This window comes from Schistocerca cancellata, chromosome 1 (assembly GCF_023864275.1).
Source record: "Schistocerca cancellata isolate TAMUIC-IGC-003103 chromosome 1, iqSchCanc2.1, whole genome shotgun sequence".
In the NCBI taxonomy this organism is placed as follows: domain Eukaryota; kingdom Metazoa; phylum Arthropoda; class Insecta; order Orthoptera; family Acrididae; genus Schistocerca; species Schistocerca cancellata.
This window is the reverse complement of record NC_064626.1, coordinates 289,880,278-289,902,521: the sequence shown is the minus strand read 5'-3', so window position 1 is coordinate 289,902,521 and position 22,244 is coordinate 289,880,278. Positions and strand designations below refer to the sequence as shown.

At 43.4% G+C, this 22,244-nt stretch overlaps 1 protein-coding gene across 2 annotated transcripts in view; it reads left to right on the top strand.

The window, feature by feature from the left end:
* Nucleotides 1–402: 402 nt before the first annotated feature.
* The window catches only part of LOC126171596 (carboxypeptidase M), a 307,417-nt gene continuing 285,575 nt past the window's right edge, over nucleotides 403–22,244 (top strand). For both annotated transcript variants that reach the window (XM_049920812.1, XM_049920813.1), the window contains exon 1: nucleotides 403–559. The gene's annotated coding sequence lies outside the window, so the exon portion shown is untranslated. The remainder of the gene's footprint in view (nucleotides 560–22,244) is intronic.

The following is a 22,244-nucleotide window of genomic DNA, read 5'->3' as shown; positions in this document are numbered from 1 at the left end:
TTTTGGCTCAGTGGCAGACTCCTAGACGACTACCGACCGTACCAAGCATATAAGTACGCCTGACATTTTTCAGAAACTCGAGTTTGCCGAAAACAGTTGAGAGTCGCGTCTTTCTGTTTGCGTACTTTGAAGTCCTGCCCTACAAATTACGTCAATATGCATGAAGTAGGTGAGGGGAAGCTCGTACGGTCCCCTTGTAGGTAACGTGACGTTGTGCTGACGTTCTGCTCAACGTGAACACACCTCTACTTGTAGACGGCGTTCCGTTCCGTTGACGCCTACTGTAGATCGGACTATTCATCCCGATGGAGCTCGTGAGGCGTCGCGTGCCGTTGCTTACCGCAAAAGTGGGGCGTCGCGGCGAGCTGCGAGCTGCGGGCTGGTGGCTGGTGGAGGGGCGTCCAGCGCACAGCGATCAGCTGGCCTCCGCCGCAGGTAGGCGGCCGCTCGCTCAGTTGTCCGCCGACCGCCGAGCAGTAGCGAGCCCGTCACATCCGCCGCTGGTATCGCCGACACAGTGGGGAACAGCCTGCGCGCTGGAGAAACGTAGCAGTCTCAGGTACGACATCGGCGGTTGCGTCATCGCTCATTCTCCTGCACGGTATTTCCCGTGAATGATAAAATTTTCCGAATCGTTAGGCGGCGTCGTATTCCTTTTCAGACTTCTCCAATGCTTGGCGTTTCGATCTCTCTGCTACGATTCTCTTCAGGATTCCACTGGTGTACCTGAGTAGCTGAACACTTACATTTGCGTGGCCTAGTTAATGTTGTCAAGCGCTGCGAGCGTTGCTGTTGGACGTGCTAGGTGCTTGACTCCCGCTTCACTGTGAAGAATTGTTGGTTAAGGCGGGATGTTTGTAACAGAGTTCGTCTACCGCCACCAGCTGAGGTGCCCCCTGCACCTTTTCGTGAAGCGGAGATCTCTAAGGTGTTACGAATTTGACGGACGAGATGACAGGAGAGACCTGAATTACCTACAGAGTCCTAAGCCTTCCTTCAACTACTGTATGCCCTGATATACGATTCCAAGGTGTAAAATATTACTATATTGCAGTGCCTGCTTTTGTACGAAGTACGACGCAATGTTTCATCGGACATGCATGCCTCTCCGAAGAAACTTCGTACAAAAGCAGGCACTGCAATATCGTTTTTTTCCGCCGATACCAGACTAGCGACTTGCGATTAAATGTCTCTCCTGTACGGGAGTTACAATAAGTGTACGAGCACTGGTTAATGACACACGAGCGACGACATATGGAAGATCGGGACTGATCGAAATACCGGGTGATCAAAAACTCAGTATAAATCTGAAAACTGAATAAAGCACAGAATAATGTAGATAGAGAGGTACAAATTGACACAAATGCTTGGAATGACATGGGGTTTTATTAGAACCAAAAAATACAAACGTTAAAAAAATCTCCGACAGATGGCGCTTCATCTGATCAGAATAGCAATAATTAGCATAGCAAAGTAAGACAAAGCAAAGATGATGTTCTTTACAGGAAATGCTCAATATGTCCACCATCATTCCTCAACAATAGCTTTAGTCGAAGAATAATATTGTGAACAGCACTGTAAAGCATGTCCGGAGCTATGGTGAGGCATTGGCGTCGGATGTTGTCTTTCAGCATCCCTAGAGATGTCGGTCGATCACGATACAATTGAGACTTCGGGTAACCCCAAAGCCAATAATCGCACGGACTGAGGTCTGCCGGCCGTGGTGGCCAAGCGGTTAAAGGCGCTACAATCTGGAACCGCGCGACCGCTACGGTCGCAGGTTCGAATCCTGCCTCGGGCATGTGTGTGTGCGATGTCCTTAGGTTAGTTAGGTTTAATTAGTCCTAAGTTCTAGGCGACTGATGACCTCAGAAGTTAAGTCGCATAGTGCTCAGAGCCATTTCAACCATTTTTTGGACTGAGGTCTGGGGACCTTGGAGGCCAAGGATGACGAAAGTGGCGGCTGAGCACACGATCATCACCAAACGACGGCAGCAAGAGATCTTTCACGTGTCTAGAAATATGCGATTTTTTTTGTTTTAATAAAACCTCATGTCATTCCAAGCATGTGTGTCAATTTTTACCTGTCTGTCTACATTATTCCGTGGTTTATTAAGTTTTAAAATTTATACTGAGTTTTTGATCACCCGGCAGTTAAGGCGGCTGCTCGCGACAAGCACGGAGCGATGTGGCGCAGTAGTTAGCACACGGGACTCGCACTCGGGAGCACAACGATTCAAACCCTCGTGCGGCCATCCTGATTTAGGTTTTCCGTGATTTTCCTAAATTGCTTCTGGCAAATGCCGTTATGGTTCCTTTCAAAGGGCACGGCCGATTTCCTTCCACATCCTTCCCTACTCCCAACTTGTTCTCCGTCTCTCATGAGCTCCTTGTCGACGGGACGCTAAACACTAATCTCCTCTTCCTAGCGACAAGCGGGAAATGCGGGTTCGAGTCCCGGTCCGGCACAAATTTTTACTATCGTCATTAAAGTCTACAGCTGGAAGATATCCGTATTCCCTATTGCGAATACATTTACTGTATGAAATTTTATCTGCTACTTAGTCTGACACTTTCTTAACTAGTACAGCATTACTAATACGAGTACTGTCTCCGTGTCTATACATTTTCACAGCCCATAACGTAAACGACAGCAAATCATGTCGATGCAGGGTCCTGAAGTACTGACAACCCGCTTTTCATGGTGAAAACCACCAAATTTGAAAATTGTGAACGAGAAATCACAATCATAGACCTACTAAATTTGTAAACAACTACTTGAAACTTCTTTATTAAGGTTATTCAGGCGAAATCTAACAGTAGGTTCTCCATAGTGCTCAGAGCTCTAACAGTAGGTTCTCGTGGACAATTCCTTTGCTTACAATTCAATGGACAAGATTTCAGTACGACTAGGCTCAATCAGTTTCGTCGGGTGTAAAATTCATACCTGCCCAAAGTTACTCCATTCGTATACTTTTCTTCGGTACATCAGGCGTCAAGATGAAGAATGTTCGCTAAAGCCAGAAATACAGCGCGAACGAACGAGTGAAAGAGTGATCACATCAATTTAGTAGGCGCTACAGGTGCTGATGGTCAATGAACGCACACAGCCTTTAAGCTGCTGCGTGCTTGTTGGCCAGTTTGTACTCCAATTACAGTAGAGTGTTACTAGGAGTAACAGCTTGTTCACGTCTAGGTTCATCCTATACGTAGTTCAAGCTTAAGATGACTGGAAGTAAATGTTGAACTGCGTGTAGGGGGAGATTGTAATGCGTGTGTGAGTTCATCTCGCGCTTTCATGTGCTACCGTTGGAGGCTGATGTTGAGGCTATGAGCATACAGGCAGGTCATTACGTAATCGTATAACGGCACGCCCATGAATGAATCGTAACTCTGTCTATAAGCTGTAAAATCAAGTTCTTATTTGGCGCAGGGAAATATACACGCTCATATTCAACAAACATGTCTTGCCTTCTGAAAATCCCCTGAAAGGCATATATGGATTGTTCAAATACTGTTCTTATCACTGACTTCAAATGTGTCTAGAGAGTTTTGCATTGGAAGTTCTTGAATTACTCTTTTGATGGCAGTTACTGGATATATATAATTTAGAACACGAGCGTGATTCTTTTTTCTTCGCGTTTATGTCTTCCTTAACTTGTCAGCTTGTCGCTGAAGTACAGTGTCAATTTTATCATTAAGTATTTGCTAAACGCTCCCAGCCGTTCCTATTTTTTGAGAATGTTACGGTCTATGTAATACACAGTGCTGAAAAATATTTCTTTCATCTATGTTTTATTCAGTTTCTTTGTCTGAAAGGGGGAGAGATATATCACGGTAAACTGGATTTAGGTCACAGGGCCAGACTATATGAACGACGCGGAATTCCGTTCCCTTTATATTGTCTTGTACTATACTGTTAGTTAGGCGACAACAAATGTTTCTTTGCATGTAGTAAAATACCTTACTGCCACATAAGCTTTTCCATAGGTGTCGAAGCAACAATGTCTCTTTGGTAGATCAAACCACTGCATTAAATCCGTACTTTCTGTAGAGGACGTATGAACTGCTTTTAAAAATAAGCACTAACATCTGACTTCTGACGTTAATGTTCACGGCGTTGGGTGCCATATTCCACCCAAAATTATCATTTTCTCCTTCCAAATCACTGGCGCGGTGTACTGAATCTGCAACATGAACCACACCGGTTAGAAGACACACCTATAGACTGTGGATGACACTGTACATACAGTTCCAAGGAAAGTACGAGAAATACATTGCCAGATGAGACTGCAGTCCTCTAAAATGTCAAAAACTTCTGCTAGTTGACAAGATCTAGAACAGAGAAGGAAGCCTTCTTTCACGCATTAAGTAAACATTATTCAGAAAGCACCAACAGAACACTTAGAAGGAGAACTCTTGCTACGGTAACTGATGCTGCAGGAACTTGCTAACGTATTTCCATGCTTGCCCCGTGCCTTTAGAGAAGGACTCAGGTGAGAAAAGATTCACGATGCCATCATTATTGAGAACGATAATGACTGCTAATTGCTGTCTGGACGCAGCATTGTCCTCCTACATATGAAATATTAATTTACTCGACGAATACGGCACAATTGAAGCGGAATTTTCTAACAGTCGAATCCAGCACAACCTTTTTGGAGGGCGTTGGAGAGCTACATTGTCCTGCTACATCGAAATCGATCGTCTTCTATAAAGGGAAGTCAAGTGAAAACGAGACACATGAAAAAAAGTAAGTAAGCTCTTTATTATTTCAGAAGTAGGCGCCATTACTGTCAATACATTTATCCATTGTGAGACAAGACAGTCATGGAGAAAAATATCTGTTGCCTAGGAACCAAGGAGTGCACCTCTTCGTCCGAAGCAAATCGACGGCCCTGAATGTCTTCCTTCACGGCTTCCAAAAGCATGGAAATCGCAAGGGGTGAGATCGGGGCTGTATGGAGGACATATAAGGGCTTGCCCCCGAAACTTCTGCAGCGCTCTCGAAACAATCTTGAGCGGCCTCATACGTTGCCAATGTTGTTTCGACTACGCTACCGAAGTTTCGCTGGGAAACCCTGACATATCCTCCATACAGTCTCCATCTCTCCCCATAACTTATTTGTGGTGCCCTGAAGAAAGGCTTCGGACGAAGACGAGCACAACTGAGTACAATCATGGTTCCGTAGGCAACAGCGAACACTATTCTGCATGAAGCCACTGACTACCTTGTCTCGCAGAGAGATAAATATGTTAACAGTTACGGCTATTACTTCTGAAATAATAATGGATTCCTCCCCATACAATGGCACACCGAGTCCTTCTGTCATCTGTGTTACTTGCTAAAGTAAGCGATAATTGTGAAAAGTTATGAGAAGCAACTTTATCCTCATCACATTAAGATGTGAGCTACACCTTAGTTTCCTTGATGCCTCGAATGTTCTGTTACCGTTAGCTAGGATGAAAACTGTTAGCGTGATATTCGGTCAGCGTTACATCAAATTCCACTGGAGAATGCGTCTGCCAATGTAGAGCGTGTTTTATGTGCCGTCAATAATTTAAAGACAGCGTTCAGTACATTTTGCCGGTCGGAATAGGGCGAGGAATCGTTGCAGTGTGTTTCAACAGCCGAGGGAGGGTTCCGTGGCGACCGTTAGCTTCCGATTTTTCTGGGTCTTTCTCCGGTGAGTAAGCAGTCGCGGGAGAAAAGCGGCGAGCTGAGGCCTAAGTGTGTCGCCGCTCGGCTGCAGCCTTTCTAGACGGGTCGGACGGGCCGCCGCCCGCGCGGGCCCGGGTGTGTCCACGGGGCAATTGCACCGCCGCCGCCGCCGCCGCCGCCGCCGTAGCCTGTACTCACCAGTTCAGTACCTACGCCAGACAATGTTACTGGTCACCTCTTTCCGTGGCTGTTCGAAGGCTGCCAGCTTAACAGGTCCTTCAGTTTAGCAGTCTAGTTTGACGCTATTCTCCATGTCTTACTACTTCATATCGCAGCAACTACACTCATGTTCATAAATTAAATATAATTGCAGAATGTGGTGCCACACAACGCGACCCTACACAAAACTGGCGCTAATAGCATAGGCACATAGGGAATACACACAATACATATCTGTAAGTCCAGGGTATTGGTGATAAGTTCAGAAAACCGTCCCGAAACACATGTGCTACAAAACGCCAGTGTTTCCTGTGCATGTACCCCGTCATCAATATGGGATATGATCACCATGCACATGTGCACAGGCCGCACAACGGGTTGGCAAACTCTGGATCAGGAGGTCGAGCAGCTACTGGGGTATAGCCTCCCATTCCTGCACCAGTGCCCGTCGGAGCTCCTGAAGTGTCCTAGGGGTTCGAACACCTGCAGCGATACGTCGACCGAGAGCATCCCAGACGTGCTCGATGGTGTTATGTCTGGAGAACTGCCAGGCCACTCCATTCGCCTGATATCTTATGTTTCAAGGTACTCCTCCACGATCGCAGCTCTGTGGGGCCATGCGTTATCATCCATCAGGAGGAAGGTGGGACCCACTGCGCTCCTGGAAAGGCGGACATACTGGTGCAAAATGACGTCCCGATACACCTGACCTGTTACGGTTCCTCTGTCAAAGACATGCAGAGGTGTACGTGCACCAATCATAATCCCACTCCACACCATCAAACCACGACCTCCATACAGGTCCCTTTCAAGGACATTAAGGGGTTGGTATCTGGTTCCTGGTTCACGCCAGATGAAAACTTGGCGATAATCGCTGTTCAGACTATACCTGGACTCGCCCGTGACCATAACCTGGGACCACTCTTGCAACGACCATGTACTGTGTTCTTGACACCAGGCTTTACGGGCTATCCTATGACCAGAGGTCAGTGGAATGCACCTTGCAGGTCTCTGGGCGAATAAAGCATGTCTGTTCAGTAGTCTGTAGACTGTGTGTCTGGAGACAACTGTTCCAGTGGCTGCTGTAAGGTTCCGAGCAAGGCTACCTGTAGTACTCTGTGGCCGTCTGCGGGCACTGATGGTGAGATATCTGTCTTCTTGTGGTGTTGTACACTGTGGACGTCTCGTACTGTAGCGCCTGGACACGTTTCCTGTCTGCTGGAATCGTGGCCATAATCTTGAGATCACACTTTGTGGCACACGGAGAGACCATGCTACAACCTGCTGTGTTTGACCAGCCTTCAGTCGCCCTAGTATTCTACCCCTCATAAGGTCATCAATATGTGTTCTTTGAGCCATTTTCAACACACATTCACCATTATCACGTCTGAAAACGTCTGCACACTTATTCGCTGCACCGTACTCTGACATGCACCAACACTTCTCTGCGTATGTGGACAGCTGCCAGCGCCACCGTGCGACGACAGCAGGTCAAGTGCACCGCATGGTCATACATTGAGGTGATTTAAACCGCAAACCGCCCACCCGAGCGTTGTTTCACCATGTATCAGCATTATCCTTAATTTTTGACCACGATTGTATATATACCTGAACTACTTCATTGAGTCAAAACATTCGAACTTATAATGGGAAGCATTTGCAATTTTGGGGAGTGATAATTCACGATTTATAGATTACATACATAGGTACAAAGTCCTCACAGCAAGTCTTGGAAGTGTCCTCCACCGGTATCGGTGCACAACTGTACTCGTTCATCATATTCCGAGACGATGTGAAGTGTAACTTCGCCAATTTTGCTTGTTTCGTGTGTAATGGCCTCGCGGACTTCTGCAGCTGTTCGTGTTCTGTTCTCGTATACTCGGCTTTTAAGATACTCCCGCAAGAAAAAACCTGGAGGTGTTAGGTCAGGTGATCGGGGGAGCCACAATTTTTTTTTTTTTTGAGATTATTAGGTCACCAAACAAACTGGTTACAAGTTTCAGGGAAGCATTAAACGTATTCCACGTTGCACCAACTTGCTGGAAATAATCTGCAAGCTGCACGTCATCCAGGTGCTCCACAACTGTACTGAAGATTCCCGTATAAACCATAGTGTCTACAGTCATATCACAGAAAATTGGGCCAACGATCACAGAAGCTCACACCGCGCATCACACTCATGTCTTTCAATCATGCAGTGGTGTTTCGGGGATACACCGGCACAGTATCTGCTATTTTGTATGTTGATGTAAAATGAAAGATGGAACGACGCCTCATCCATATACCAAGTTATGGAGACAAGTCTGGACGTTGAATAAGAAACCCGTGTAAGCATCGATGGTAACGCATTTTTTTCTCACAATTTGTTTCTTGCACTGCAAGAATCATGTGCACCCCCATGCAGCTTTCTTCGCCGCTCTCTGACATGGGCCATATGAAATGCATGTATCCTGGCTCAATTGACGCAACGATTTCCTTGGAGAGTTCTCCAAGTGTTTTCTAACATTATCAATAATCTCTGCACTCACTGATGGTCTGCGTTTCCCACCGTCACTGCTTAGTACACCAGTTGTCTCCTGTTTCCTTACAGTCGACAAAAGTGTTTCCTTTGTTAGAAATCACGCGCATTGAATTCTCTCCGAAATGCCCGTTGTGTTGTAACCAATGAGCCGGTCTCCCGATATCATTTCACAATAACAACACGCTCTCTAAGCTGCTCTGCATGTTTCTGCCCAGATAAAGAATGCGAACTAATCATTTATTTGCTCGTTGCACTCACAGACGTGGCTGATAACTTATAACTTTCGGAACTCCAATGTCGATTGTTCTTCAAGTTCACATACCCCGTAAGACTTCAGCCTGAGTTTGTGTACATGCATGCGAATAGATGCTACTGACACGGTCTGAAGTGCTAAATGCCTTAACGCCGCAAAGAGCTTATGTGTCGTACGTGAAACACAATATACTTAAACGCAATATTATTTTGCTACATATCTATCTGATTAGTATTAATATCAGTTTTCCACAGAACTGACCTTTCTTCTGTCTTAGCTTATTAGTGGAGTGTTTCTTTTTTTTCTTTATTGTATTTCGATTCCCCCCCCCCCCCCCAGGCGTAGGGGGGTGGGGGGCGGGCTGGCAGCAGCGTAATACGCCGCTCTGCAACCTACAGATAAAGCTAAGAAAACATAATGAGGAGATATAACAATAAAAAGAGGTGACAAAACGGTGACAATTTAAAAGTGGTACATGGCGAAAAGTTGTGAAAAAACCATAAAGAACAAAGAGGTCAGTGATGCTGATTAAAAACACTGAGGAAATAGACAGTCACAATTAAAAAAAACCGGCGACAGTCTGGCATTGTTCGCAGCACTTTAAAAAGGGATGCACAACACTGAACACTCATAGAAAACACTGGACTACAGAGTATGAAGGCACATGGGTATGGGGGGGGGGGGAGGAGGACCCAGGCAGATAAGGGGGAAAAGGGGGGAGCCGATGGAGGGAGAGGGCACAGAAAAAGGGGAGGAGCAGGGCGGACGCGAGAAAGGACTGGGGAAGACAGTGGAGGGGAAAGAAAACGGACTCGGGGGGAAAGAATGGAGTCAAGGAATGGTTAGGTGGAAAAAAAAACACGATGTAAAGGGAGGGGGGAGAGGGAGCCTGCGAAAAGGACAGAGGGAGGGAGGGGGAGGTGAGGATTATAGTTGATAGGAGGGATAAATGGAGGGGAGAGGGCATCATCCAGGAGGGGGAACTGATGGAAGCCACCTCGTGAAAGGAGATGAAGGGTGTAGAGGTGGAGGCTAGGGGGGACACAGTGGTGAAGGCGCGGCAGTGGGCGGGGGTTGGAGAGGAGAGCAGCAACCACAGGATGAGGGGGATCAAGTCGGTGGGAGGTGTAGAGGTCATGGACATGTTCGAGGAAAAGGAGCTGATGACGGAAAGGAATCAGGTCATAGAGGATCCACGTGGGGGATGGGAGGTGTATACGGAAGGTGAGGCGGAGTGCATGTCACTCGAGGATTTGGAGGGACTTACAGAATTTTTTTTTTTTTTGGGGGGGGGGGGGGAGCACTAGTGGAGTGTTTCCAATCAGCCACGACATAGGAAGCTAACCAATACCTGTCGTGAGAACAATCTAGGGAACAATTCCTGCCCGAAACGGTGAAAAACTGGTAATGCAGCTCCCGGTTTCCATATCTTTCTGAGAAGTAAGAAATAATAAATGAATTTCTTAAATAAGAAACGTTTGGACTGATTATTTCTTGTTCTTGCAACGTGTACGATCCAGTCACATTAATGTGACCACAGACCTGCAAGTCGCTGAAGTGGCGTCAACTAAAAAGGACTTGCAATACGGCGACCGAACTCCCCCACATGGGATTTCCCGGCCAACAATGCCATATGCTCATTTCATTTCCAATGTCACCACCGCATAAGTTCTAAGTCAATGGCAATAACCACTCACAGACGGCAGGTGGCAGCAGTAGCAGTAGAGGGTATATAAAGAGTGCCGGGGCGACGTGGTAAAGAGTGCAGCCGTTGTCGAAATGAGGGAACGGAGCAATTTATCTGACGTCCAAGAGGACATGAATATTGGCTTTTGGGCCGATGTTGGAAGCATATCCGAAACAACCAAGTCTGTAAACTTTTCGCGTGCCGCTGTGGTTTAAGAACCCGCACATGGTAAAACTATGCAATTCAAAATGGGCGCTGAAGCAACTGTGGTGCACCATGGGCCATAGATGAATAGAGTGAATAAGGACTGCACAAACGTGCACGGACGAATAGACATGCAACCGTTCAGCAACTGACTGCCCTAATGAACCAAGCGGCTACTAACAGGGTCTCCTCAACGACTGTTCAGCGAACGTTGATGAGCGTGGGCCTCAGCAGCAGGTCGGCCGATGTGGCCGAGCGGTTCTAAGCGCTACAGTCTGGAACAGCGCGACCACTATGGTCGCAGGTTCGAATCCTGCCTCGGGCATGGATGTGTGTGATGTCCTTAGATTAGTTAGGTTTATGTAGTTCTAAGTTCTAGGGGACTGATGACCACAGATGTTAATTCCCATAGTTCTCAGAGCCATTTGAATCATTTTGAACCTCCGCAGAAGAAGCTTGGTTCATGCAACCATGCTGACTGCTGTTCATCACTGACGAAGGTTGGAATTTGCACGTCAGTACCGCTGAGTGGCGACAGGTGGCATTTTCAGATAAATCACATTTTATGCTCCATTGGACAGATGGCCGTTGCCCTGTACAGCGTGAAACGTCTAGACAAACGCACTGCAACAACCGTGAGAAAAGTCCAGGCAGGAAGAGGGAGCATGTGATCTGGAGAATATTTTCGTCATTCTAGAAGGGCAATGGACCAACACTTATATGCATTTACCTTTGGCGACCATGTCCACCCCTACATGCAAGTTGTTCCTCATCGGCACGATGGCATCTATCAGCAGAATAATGGAATGTGTCACACAGCTCGAGTGCATTGTTCAAAGAGCACCTGGCTGAGTTTACAGTACTCCTCTGGCCAACAAACGTCCTGGATTCAGACCCAATCAAGTAGCTATAGGACCAGCTCGACAGGGATGTTAGCACATGGATTGTCAACCGAGAATGCTAGCGGAGCTGACCACGGCATTGAATTCGTAATGGCTCGACATCCCTATCGGTACCTTTCAGAACCTCATTGACTCCCTTCCGGCACGATTCGCAGCGTTTCGCGCTGCAAAAAGTGATTATTTGGGTTTTTGACAGGTTGCCACATTATTGTGAATGACAGTTTATATATAACGTGATTGGTGAAGTTCGTGGCTTAATAAAAACAATTTTACCATCTGCTACTATTAGCATAGGCCCTTTCTGATCCTTTCACTCAGTGCTCGACTTCAAACTTCCAGTTGTAAAATTGGGTTTAACCTCTGCACCAGATCGTCATGTTTATATTTAGCAATGTTTATAATTTAGATGTAGGCGCACTCTATGGTTTTTCCTTGGATGGAAAACGTGGACCATTATTTTTACATGTAATTATTCACCATGTCATAACAATATCGCTCGCGAAATAAATAAATAGACACATAACATCAAATCGTGGAGGCAATTAACTTTCTAAAAACGTCACTATGATTGACACATCCGCTTAGCAGTAGATGTAGGACGCATCTGTCACGACAAACAGTGCCGTGTGATGAACAGGTCAGCCGGCCGGAAACTCTTTCAAAGACGTTTCCGCTCCCATATGTTTGGCGGGCCCTTTCACGAAATTAATATGCACCTCTTAGTTCCTGCAACCTCGTTTGATCTGACCGGCGAGCTCTTTTGCTTTTATTTCTACTTTTGTTGCCAAACATCAGAATGTAGCGTACCAAGTAATTTGCATTGAGAAAGCGACTGTTTCCACAGTTCTGTAATGACTGGTAGAACTGTCCAACTACAAGCAAAGAATTTTAGGAAAAATTTAATTATCAAGTGAGCTATATAAAAAACGAATGACCTGTTCATTTTTCATTTTAAAAAACCGGGCAGAAAATATGAGATTTTCTGGTCCTCCTACTTCTTCCTCATTCTTTCTTAAATTCCCTGTTACAGAAAGGGAGTAAGGAATGTTAGAACTCAGCGTTTGAGCTGCATCCCGGTCTTTAGAGATGGAGCGCTAGTTCTGCTGAAGAAAAATGAAAGGAAGGACTGTGCCGCAAGTTGTGGGAATATTCGAAACAAACTACACCGTATTTCACGTTATCATCTGTCCACATTTGTGTACTGTGGTAATTTACTATGCGATGTCCTGTGAATCTGCCTACCTGATTGAATACTACCCATTACACCTCCTAAGCAAAGGGGCCCACATCCTAACAGCTATCAGTTTCAAAATGTGTAATTGCAGGTACTTTTCTTCTAGTTTTGACCGATACGATAAGTCATTTCTTCAAATACTCTGTATATTATTTTAACGACTGGTAAGAAAACATAGTCTCTTCAAAATAAAGAAATTCTTTATTTTCGACGTTTTCCTGAAATAAAGAACTCATTTCACTCACATTTTAGTGCACCAGATTATTTATCCTGAAATGTTAGCTATCTATATTCGTGTGATTCACAGTGATTACTAAGATTGCGCAGCAAATTTTTGTCATATTTAATGTAGAAAAATGTAAAAGCAGTAATTAAGGTGGCGATATAATGTTTGTTCGCTCACCTATTGTACGTAAAAGCCATCCTCCCACGAGCAATCGGAACACTTGTTTCTTCCGTGGCTCACACAGTACTCTTCCAAGAACCGCGTAAATGTTGACTATGGAGTCAGCAGAGGGTCAAAAATCGTCCTTGAGCGGGATAAAGAGCTGTCAAGTATGTAAATGAATTAATTAATGTAGATTTTGATAATGGAAGCACGATGTGGAATTTTCACGTGTAATTTTATTTGAATAGCTGAGGCAGGTGATGTGCTACTTTAGAAAATACATTCGCTGAAGTCTACATTTTAGAGGTGAATGCAGAGATGAGAACTTTTTCGCCCAACATTTCTGGAGTACATTATCTTCATAAGCATCAGTAGTTATTAATTTGTTTTTCGTACGTTACCCCTTGAATTCTGATGCTGACTTACATAATTGAAAGGCGATGTTTGTAACTTAATCTGTTCAGACTATGTGACCTTTACAGCGATGTATCAGTGATAAATAACTAATTTTAAATTAACGTTATTGAAAACTTGTGGTCACCATGGGTACAAAATTTTTACATTTTGTGAATTTTCAGATTATACGTGGCCTTGGCCGTACTATCAAACAAATGCATTGCATTCTATATTTCCAAGTGCACAGATTAAGTCGTTTAAAATTTTTTGTTATTTGTAGACTTTGTTATTTGTAATACTTCACTCGCCGTATGATGCTATTATTGGATTATACATGGGGTAACTTTTTCGGAAAACGGTTTCATTAAGCCAGAAATAGTTTTCTGCATGATTCTAACTTTGTTGCTTATTTCGTGGACGCAACATCCGACTCTGAGGGATACAATAGTGAAGTAACATTAGTAATTGTGATGTTCCCGCGATTTCCTTGTATCTCGATGATTAAAAGAAAGTAATTTCCTCTCGCTACACTTTGGCGATGTTCTCATATATGTTTGCCATGTAACAAAACGACATTTATCACTCGCTCAGCCGGCAGGAGTGGCCGAGCGGTTAAAGGCGCTACAGTCTGGAACCACACGACCGCAACGGTCGCAGGTTCGACTCCTGCCTCGGGCATGGATGTGTGTGATGTCCTTAGGTTAGTTAGGTTTAAGTAGTTCTAAGTTCTAGGGGACTTGTGACCACAGCAGTTGAGTCCCATAGTGCTCAGAGCCATTTGAACCATTTTTTTCACTCGCTCATTACGTTCATATCCTTTAAATAGAAAAAGTATCTGGAACAATAGTAGCAACTGGATAACTTGCATAGAATAGGATCGGTCATTTATTGCTTGACATATAATCAGAATGAAATAAAAAATTGATATTACTTCGCTAATTGGAAGGATTTTCATTCCAGTAAATTCGCTTATTTAGTACGATATACTTTATCCAGACTGGCGATAACGTTAACTGTAAGCGAAATTGTAGCGTCCACTGCTGTTCTTATTAAATGTCCATAACTGATGAAGAAAGGTGTATTTTCTGTCATAAAGTCTTTGAAGCAAATAGCCGCGATCTAAGAAAGCGAGTTTATAACAGTGCCGCACTTTTCGACTGTGGTACAGAACGACCAGTCCGAACTGCAACTCAAGGAGTGAATGCTTCATTGAACGTATCTGTGTAATCCAGCCTGTCTCAGAAGGACCGTCGGACATGAACGTCGAGAATCATCCTTAGCCTTGCGAACTACAGTACATGCAACACAAGCAGACATAAGCTCTGGTGATGCAGAGGTGACGAATCGAAGTTTGAATTTCACTGAGGCAGAACATAAACTGAATCAGACTCCTTGTTCTAACTATCTGAAGCTGATAGCGAGACACAGACGCCTTACAAATAGAGAATTGGAGTGATTACTATACGTGGCGAAACGAAAGGAATTATTCGAGCAATGCACGCGTCAGAAATATCCATAGGTGTTGCACTGGTTCGAGTAAAACTGCACCAACTCCGAAGCCAAGGCCTTCGTCGAGACCCTGGAGAGAAGAACAGGGGAAGCCAACCTAAAACTTCTGCTTATGTCAGTTCGGGATGAGTGTGTTTGCTGAGGAATTCATTGCTCTAGTGAAGATCGTAGATGATGGCCGTGCAGTAAACAATTTGGAGTGGATTGCGACACAATAGCTGAACCAGCCTGCTGTACATAAGCTGTACCCGCTCAGTGACTATTCACCGCTTCACGCTCCTCAACATCGCGCCAGATGTGGACAAGACATAAACGCTACCCCACCCATGGAGTGAACCAACTGGGAGACGTCTACGCTCCACGATAAGCTTCCTATTAACAGCGCAGGTGTCCACCAGGAGCATCTGTAATCAAGGGGGGGGGGGGGGGGGGGGAGACCTAGGCACCTCGGACCCCTGCAGTATGTGGACACGCTGTACAGGTTGAGGGTGGGAATGCTAGGCGGACAAGACCAACATGCAGTAACGGAGTGCCTCGATCGCAGCAGAGTGTCTTCGTAGTTGGAGCAAACAGCAAGGCTCTGGCCACTTGCTGCATTGATGTCTACTGGTTGACCCTTGAACTCAACAAAACTGTTTTTAAAAGTTAGTAACAAAGCCATCTCGGCTGAAAATGTTTGTAAACTGCATGCTTGAACGGACACGGAAAATAAACAAATCAAATCCATTATTAAAATTGAAATTCATCACTTGATCGTTATGATTTGAATACATTCAGCTAAATCTTCATTTCTCAGTTAGAAATTAATAATTACTTATTAAGTAACTAATAATTACCCAACTGATTTTCAGATAGTGGTGCGCCACAGCTAGTAAATATTTGAAGAACATAATTTACCGCCGAGAGCTGCGAATAAAATTTCTTCATTGATAAACCAGCTTCTGTCAGCAGATCCTCAGGTTTCTGTAAACCAACTGAAAGAAGAAATAAAGAGCACAAGAAACTTAAATTGACTCAATCCTGGTAACTGATGTAAATGTTAACGAAAATCCACATGTAATAAAATTTCATAAAGTCACACGAAGACATCTGCAACATCATATAAAGTGTAATAAAATCATTGACGTCAGATAGCACTGTCCATGATTTCGTCACTGGAGAAAGAATAATGTAACCAACTACGAATAGAACATATCATAAAACATCCATCCATCGCATTTAGATATAGTTGCCTCGTGTCAAATAATAACCAAAATTACCTCGCACTCGTAAACTATGCCAGACGAAGCACTTATTCATGCTATATCAACAGTCAATATTAGCACTAGGAACGGAGACACTTTACATATTGCCGACTGCACTGCTGGTCACTGTTTACCAGTGGAACCAAAGATGATCTAGACGTCTGCGTACATCTTCTTTCCTCTTGGAGCAACTAAATATTTGCTCATTTATGACTTCTTGACTTATACAGAGTGTCCGGGGGAAAAGTACGATTCCAGTGACTATAGCCTATCTTAAAATACTTGCGCTAACGCAGATTGTTGATGAAGCATGAATAAATGCTCTGTCTGCCACATTTTATGAATGACGATGTATGTAATTTACATTACTAAATGAGAACTGATAACCATGAACAAGTGCGATATAACTGTATTTTTATGGTACGCTTCGTTCATAGTTGATTAAATTATTCTGAGTGTGGCACTCTTATCTCCAATGACGAATTCATGATTTTATTATCTAATGCCAGTGACTTTATAACATCTAATATGATGCTGTAAATGCCATTTGGAGTGTGACATTTTATAACGTGTGGGTTTTCGTTAAATTTACATCAATTAAGATGGTTGTGATAGCTTAATCTTGGAATGCTGTTTATATGTTCTTTCAGGAGGTATACAGGAATCTGACGATGGTCTGTGGACTGAAACTGGTCGTTAAATAAAGAAATATTATCAGCAGCTCTTGGCGGTAAATCATAACGTTGTTCTAATAATTATCTCTTCATTCATTGTTTTGTTTGAGGCACTGGGCAAATACCATTGTTGCCTGACTGTACTGTTCCAAATTTTCCATCATGCCATAAATTAATTCAGGAAATTTCCAAAATGGTCCCTTAAACACAGTTAGGTATTCTTCATTACAATATGAAACAAACTGCAAAGAAATTGATGAGAATTGGTATCTCTCCATCAGAAAATGTTCGTTTTGAAAAGGATTTCAACGTTTTAGATAGAAGATACTGTAAAATACGAGCAAAATACGAGCAAAATACGAGCAAAATGAAGAGTTGTACTTGCAGCTGATAACTTGGGATACGTGTGGCAAGAAAACTCTTTCATATGTTTATGCTATAGTACTATAGTGTGACAGTCTCTAGATAACTTAATATAAACTGTATGGCAGACTATGAAATCAAATTAACATAAAGAAAATATCATTATATAAAATAAACTTACTTACCGGGATTGAAATGAATTTCTAAATATTTACATTCCCACTGACAGAGTCTTCTCAGGTTGTCATTTTCTTTTTAACGGTTTCATGCAGGTCTGACGCACCTACTCGTATCACTCATTTTGTAATTCGCTTAGCTCTTGCTGTATTAAGATGCTTACTGCCATCACATTGTTGCAATACAGTCATATTTAAATCCTCTCATCACATTTAATTTACTTTTCATTTGCATATTTGATATTCCACATTTTACATTTAGATAAAAGACGTAGTAACAGTTCATTTTAAATCCACGCATTCGAACTCGAGACATCTGTGTTGTGAGGCAGCAGCATTGATCAGAGACAACAGCCCCGACTACTCGTCACCTTCTGGAAGTGACAGTCCGTTCGCCCTCGAAGAGACCGAAAACCTTGCAGCGTAGCGATAATCAAAGAGACGTGCAGCCTTTATTCCTTGGTGAAGTTGATGTGAGTATATTTTGACAAGAACTGCACACAGAGACGCTGCTTCGAACTTACCAAGACTAGGTGTGAGCTGTTATTGCCCAAGATTCGCATGAGGAAATAAATGGCGTCGGCGACGTTGACCTCAGAGGCCGCGAGGCGCTGCCAGCTAGCTACCTGCAATCGCGGCCAGACTGCCGCGTCAGCGGCCTTGGCTGTGAGCGAAGAGCGACCGCCTAGGCAGTTGGCTGGTTATCCTTTCACGCACGATTCCGGCTCATGTTTATCACTACTAGTTTCCACAGCGGCAGCTGTTATGTCTTTGATATCGCGTCAATTGTTTACACTCTCTGAACAACAGTTGTTAGGTAGGTAGAGAACTAAATGTCCACTGAATTACCTTCTACTGTTATTTTCTTGAAATTAATGTCAAAAATGAACAAAGATGCCTTATTCCATATTAAATGTTTTAAAATTCGACGGTATCAATCTTTTTTCTTATCAATGTAATTAAAATGAAACAGACATCAAAGTCAAGATTGAACTGTAAAGTACGCTATGAGCTGTGTTATATTACCGGTGACACCCAGCACTATTTTCCTATAATTAGCATATCACATGTCAGTCAACTTTATTATGATTTTCAGAACTGTTTACGACTGATGAATGCTTCGGTATCTCTAGATCTACAACTGCACTCTGCAAACGATTGTAAAGTTCAAGACTCAACATGGTTCCAATTATCCCTTCGTCAGCGACACACAATTCCTAGTGGATCTTTGATAAGTGACTAAAATACCACCGGCGATGGGAACACTAAAGAGTTGGCAGTAGTTTAAGAAAAACGAGAAAAGAACACATCTAAGGAAATATCAGGATTGATGTGCGGAAACTACAGTAAAGGTACATCAGCACGGGCATGCGGGAGCAGGAACACCGAATATCATTACCTTTTCGTTGTGCTGTGTTGCTTTGCGGGTCTACAAGGGATTATATGGATCGATGATATACCTTTGTACTTCCTTTTGTAGTTCCTTCTTTCCTCTTGGGGCAATTAAATATTTGCTCCCAGGAGGAATAGTCAAGCCGGCCGATGTGGCCGAGCGGTTGTAGGCGCTTCAGTCTGGAACCGCACTGCTGCTACGGTCGCAGGTTCGAATCCTGCCTCGGGCGTGGATGTGTGTGATGTCCTCAGGTTAGTTAGGTTTAAGTAGTTCTAAGTTCTAGGGAACTGATGACCTCAGATGTTAAGTCCCATAGTGCTCAGAGCCATTTGAACCATTTGAAATAGTCAATATTCAGCAAAGTACTTCATATGGACATATGCCCTACTCCGAATGGATTTCGTGGTGGAAAACATTTAAAGTACATTATTATTTGCTTTCTGTGTTATTCAGTACATTGTCAGGTCTATACACCACTTTAACAACCATTAGCAAACATTACAACATGCGTTTTACAAAGCATCGATTGAAAAGTAAGTATTTTTAAAACATTCACCTAAGTATTATCGTGCACGTCACAATACAGCTATTGTACAGTTCATAATTAATGTTATAATATCCTACCGTCATCTTCAGTGCATCTGTGCAGTTTCGCAGGAACATGTCGTGTTGGTAGTCTGATTACCTCTGCACGTTCCCTAAGGAGGGCAGCACTCTCCGTGATCGAACAAGCAGCTCATTTCGCGTATTCACCTTTATTTTGTACGCTTCAGACTTCATCCAACACCATAACCAAAAATCTAATGCCGCAGGGTCTTGCGGTCTTAGTAGCCAATTAACCGTACCATCACGACCAGACCAGCGAGTGCGATAAATGCTCCTTTAGTCCAAAAACAGGCTACATAAGGTGTGATTTATCTCGGAAACATTGAGAACAAGACATATCTGCTTCAAATGAGCGTTCCTGTCACATTTCTGAATACTGACCATTCCATCTGCGGCCTACTGTACGTTAGTTTATATAATGAAAGGAAAAGTTCAGTCCTGCATATCAGCGGCTGTCACTCTTCTCAGAGTGATTTCATGTTTCCTGGTAACAAATGTGTTGCTGAGGAAAACCCATTGACGTCTACAAATTAGGACCCGCGGCAGCATCGGGTGTGAATACATGCCTGTCTTTATCGTATATTTGTTTTCAGACAGTAACCGTCTCCACAACTGAGACCGATAACGCACAGCTGTTCACTGGCGCTCGACTAGGATAAACGCTGTTCAAATTCGGATCTTGCAAAAAATTTTCATCGCAAGTGTTCGGCTTGCGAAAAGAAGGCAGGTAAAGTTCCTGGTCAGCAGAATATGTGCCAATATCCTGAATTAAATTCAAATCCCATCCGCAGAGTCTCATGGAGTGAGACGAGTGGTGCTGTTGAAGGTAGTCCGTTCATTTATGGAGATGTTACGCGCATCGGTCCCCTTGGTCTCATTCGAGAGGGGCAGGCTGTACGGCGGCGCCGTGTTTCACCCTCTCTCTTCCCTTCATCCATACTAACACAGGCACACAACTACGCTTTACAAGCACTCAGCCCAGTCATTTAAAAGACACAGGCATATACCTGACACTTGATAACACCTCGAAGGAAGATAATAGCAAGCAAACTCCACTAGGGCCTTGTCCACAACGGCAGTGCAGTATCTCCGCGTCTTTTGCCTCGAAGCTCATTTCTTGTGTATAAGAATGACTTGGTCTTAAAAAACCATCCTATACAACAGCGAATCGTTGATGTTTTTTATGGCGTGTAAATACATCTTCTGGTCACAATTATGCAACGTGAAAAAAATTATTCCTTTATATCCTACAGTATCTCACACTGATACTGTTTTTACTCTGGCTTCGCCGCATACGACGTTAAGTCATTGTTGCTGCAATGGCCGCGTTTGTGAAATTGTGATGGCACTATCGCGTTTGTTACAGAAGAAGACAACGTAAGTGTTGCTGGCGTCAGGCTTTCGTTAGTGGAAAAAGTTGTTGAGATTTTGCGCCAGCTGTCTAGGAAGGGAAGGAATAAATCGTTAACGTCAAAACTAGAGACGAAGCACATACTCAGCTTCATGAGGGTGCGTCAGAGAACTGGCTGCAGCAGTTCTGAAGCAACCCTTCGCAGCAGCCGCTTAAAGCAATTAAGAAGAACAAAAGAATATCTAAATCACACCTTCAAAAAACGAAAAAAAGTCTCTTAATCATGGCGTGGACTCGCGGGGAGCAAGATCTAGCGGCAGACCCACAAAACGACCGACGTGCTGCATTTATGAATGTGCAGCATTGAAATTGGTTTCAAGAGTATCAGATCTGGTTACTAATGACTTCGTCAGTTTCCTGGAGAGTTAACATTCACGTTTTGCTAAGTCGAAGAGACTAATCGTGCCTCAAAATATCTGCTGCGATCGTTTAGGCGCTCTTTGGACTATACATCACACGCATTTTAATAGCTTGAACGTTTTCTGCTTACCATCGTAATTCTGTAGAAAGCTTTTAATAAAATATGTAGTAGTAATTGAATAAGTTCAAGCCTAGGTTACGTAAAGTCATAGATGAGAAGTAAATGTGTATATATACCTACCTTCTTATGTTTTCTCTTCTGCAGAGAAATACGCTATTTTTTTAGAGCGTTCGATTCCTCCAGTGAAAGACGTGCACGCAAATGGTATATAGAGGCCACTGTATCAAACTGAACAACAATCAGATTTATTTAAAATTAATTAAGAGTCACTTAATTAATGATGAGAAGATCTGGAGTTGTAAAATATTAAACACGTTGTTTAATAACGTCACGTCGGATTCTCAAATGTTACTGTGCGAGTCTTGGAAACAATGAAAAGAAAAAGGCATATAAATATTGCCATTACTATTTTAGAATTGGTACTAATCCCACTCAAATTTGTGTTCACAGATCATTTCTCTATTTCTTATTCCATATTATTCTTATAAAAATCTGCCCCACACTCAAGGGAAGATTGTATGTCAAATTCGGCGAAATCTGACAATTTCTGTTTTCTATTCGATAATGTTGTTTCGACTCACCTGAACATTTTGGTATGATGTACATTAAAAATTGACAATTCTAACACCTTCAACTAGTATTTTTAAATATGATATATTACTGACAATAATAACTTCAGCACTTCGTATACACTCGGTGTTGAACAGTCATACCTTGGAAACCACATGGGCTAGAAGCCCGCGAATTTCTTTTGATGCTACTGTTACGCCTCAGACGTTGGAATTACGAATAAAGAAATTAGTCCGTTGTTTCTTGGCACTGGTTTGTTAGAAAATAATGTGCTGACCAACTATTTCTGTAGCGTATTTACATAAACTGTTCTCTTACACGTACATAAAATGACTAAGTGTAAAAGGAACA